Source organism: Suricata suricatta, chromosome 12 (assembly GCF_006229205.1).
Source record: "Suricata suricatta isolate VVHF042 chromosome 12, meerkat_22Aug2017_6uvM2_HiC, whole genome shotgun sequence".
In the NCBI taxonomy this organism is placed as follows: Eukaryota; Metazoa; Chordata; class Mammalia; order Carnivora; family Herpestidae; genus Suricata; species Suricata suricatta.
The window spans coordinates 10,274,097-10,277,256 of record NC_043711.1 but is presented as its reverse complement, the minus strand read 5'-3'; the positions used below and the strand labels follow the sequence as shown (position 1 = coordinate 10,277,256).

Genomic DNA, 3,160 nt, shown 5'->3' with positions numbered 1-3,160 from the left:
CCCCACAGAACACAATCTGGGAGATCAAAACAATTCTAAAGGAAATAGAGTAGAAATAGTTGCTTAAGTGTATGAAAAACTAAGAGAATGGACCATGTTAATAAGATAAATGTAGATATCTTTCTATGAGCTGATAAAATATTGTGATTTAGTTCTTCAAAAATCTGGAGCCCTATTACTAGTGATCAATTCTCTTATCCTGAAACACAATATATGTAGAGAATGTTTCTCAGCTAAAGAATTTTTTAAGGGCTTGCTTTATCTCCTTGTTTTTTAGACTATAGATAAAAGGGTTCAGCATGGTGGTCACCACCGTGTACATCACTGAGGCTATGGCACTTGCCCTGGAGTTTTTAGTAGTAGAACTAAGATACACCCCAAGACCTGTGCCGTAGAACAAGGAGACGACTGAGAGATGAGACCCACACTTGGAAAATGCTTTATGCTTTCCTCCAGCTGATGAAATTCTCAAAACGGAGGTTACAACTCTAGAGTAAGAAAAAAGGATACCAGTGAGTGAAATAAAACCCAGAAGTCCAGTTGCAAAATTCATCACTAGGTCATTGAGGGAGGTGTCAGAACAGGCAAGGGGGACCACCTGATTAAATTCACAGAAAAAGTGAGGAATCTCCAACTCTGCGCAAAAAGACAGTCATAAAATCATTAAACCCTGTAATAAAGACTCCAGAACACTCAATACCCAGCATGCAAGAAGCAGGATGCCACAGAACTTGGGGTTCATGATGACCATGTAGTGCAGTGGCTGACAGATGGCCACAAACTGGTCATAGGCCATTACCATCAAGAGGAAGTTGTCTAATCCTCCAAAAAGCATGACAAAATACATCTGGCTGAGGCAACCTTCATAGGTGATCACTTTCCTCTGTGTCTGGATGTTCAGCAGCATCTTTGGGATGGTGGTGGAGGTGAAACAGATGTCAGAGAAGGACAGGTTGGAGAGGAAGAGGTACATGGGTGTGTGGAGTCGGGAGTCTGTGATAATGGCCAGGATGATGAGCAGGTTCCCAGTGAAGGTGACCAGGTACATGGACAGGAACAGCCAAAAGAGCAGTGACTGCAGTTCCCCCTCGTCTGAGAGTCCCAGGAGGATAAATTGTATAACACGTGTTTGATTTTCTCCTTCCATGTATTTGATGAAAACAGCTGGAACAGAGACAAAGGAATTGCAAAGGCAGCAGCATGATCACAGAATTAAAATAAGTGCTGTGTTTTCAACATGCTTCATTCACTATTTCTTACACATTCCTTCCCAATCTAGAATATGTACCAGAAGGTTTCAGGGACTCTCAAATGTCCATATTTATCATGAGTCTGAAACTGTTCAAATTCTTGTTCTGAATCAAAAAAAATAATTAAAAACAATGTTCTCCTCAATAAATTACCCGAGTCCCATTAAATTTAACATATTATCTTGTGATGAGTATTTCTGAAAGCATCGCACAATGTAGTAATGTGTGTTTCAACTTAACAAGACTGAGTCTATGATGTGTGTGTGTGTGTGTGTGTGTGTGTGTGTGTGTGTGTGTGTCAGAGGGAGGAATATAATATTACTAAATGAATAAATGATGTCTCAAGTAGTGGTTACAACCAGTAATAAAATAATTCAGGACAAAGTAGTTCTAAGTGGAAGGAAATCCTGTCTTTGTGTCATGTCTTCTCAGGGACTTCTGAGCTGGAAACTAAGGGGTATATGAACCGTACCAATAATGTTGAGAAAACCAGTTAAGGCAGAGAAGTCACAGGTGAAAAGACGTTCAGTAGAGCTCACCCAAAACCATCAGGCAACATCAAAGAGAACGTTTTGAGCACAACTGGTAAACATCTAAATAAGAGAGTATTTAGGTGCCTGAAGCCTCTTGCATCTGAGGAAATATTCTAACGCAATGGACATGGGAAGATGCCAAGATGGCAGAGCAACATGAAGATTATTTGCCTCTCTCATCCCTGACTTGCAACTAGATCACCACCAAACCATCTCACATACCTAGAAACCTGATCTGAGGATTAACACAATAATGTGCACAACTTGAACTACAGACTTTGTCATGTACACAGCCTAGAGAAGTGAACTGGTGTAGAGAGAAGCTGTGGAGAGCAGGGAGCTGTTTTTGCTTGTGGAGAGAGGACAGAGACATGGGGGAGAGTACAGGTAAAACACCTGCCTTAAAAGTAGCTGGAGAGAAAGAGAAAGAGTGGACTGAACCAAAACAGGAAGAAAGGAGAGGATTTAAATTCCATTAAGTCTCTATAAATAAGGGAACACAGAGTCTGGAACTCCACAGCTCAATGCCTGGTGGAGCTGTGGTGGGAAGGAGGAATCCCCAGGAACAGACAGCAAGGTCTGTGGGTTCCTCAGGTCACATGGGGAGAGGCAATTTCTCTGCTGGGAGGACATTTGGTAAGAGCAGGCTTGCCACAGACAAAGGTCCCAGGAGACCCGAGAGAATAGCCAAATTGCTGCTCTTGGAACAAGGACATTAATAGTGGAGCTTGGCGTCAGATGGGTGCTGTGATTTACCATAATCCCTGGAACACTGCTCCTACACAATCGTGCATACTTTTTATGGGACAGGTTGGCACCTGGCTACAGTCTGAGCATCTGCAGCAGCAGGATCATGTAAACATACCAGGGGGCTGTGCGACATGAAGACATTGCTTGGTAAGTCCCTCCTCCTTAGGGTCAAAGCAGGTCTAAGCTGCAGGGCCCTCAGAAGTGAAGGGATTGGAAACAGCTCTGAGATAAAACTCAGGATGAAGGTGTCCCCTGGCAAACAGACAGCTTGGTCACAGACAGTGTAGAAGCGGGAAGTGGATGGAAGCTGGAGACAAAAGAAGGGGTGTTTGATTGCCAGTCAGTCAGAACAGGGAGTTCTGATACTAGAGACTGGGTAGCTGGGTGACACCATTTTCACCCCTTCTGTATATGCACATAAGCACTTACCCACACCACAATGATTAAACCTGTAAACTAAGCAGTGTCATTTAGTGCAGAACTCAGTCGCTATACCAAGCACTGACCAACCAGGCAAATCACAATCTAGGGGAAACCTCAAGACTCCCTACCTGCTTAGGTTACAGACTATAAAGGGCTTCATAGTGTGACTTCTAGGGGAAACTGGATATAATATCAATCATATTT

At 43.0% G+C, this 3,160-nt stretch overlaps 1 pseudogene; it reads right to left on the bottom strand.

Moving 5' to 3' along the window:
- Positions 1-229: 229 nt before the first annotated feature.
- LOC115275481 lies at positions 230-1,147 on the bottom strand (annotated as a pseudogene).
- Between the last annotated feature and the right edge of the window lie 2,013 nt (positions 1,148-3,160).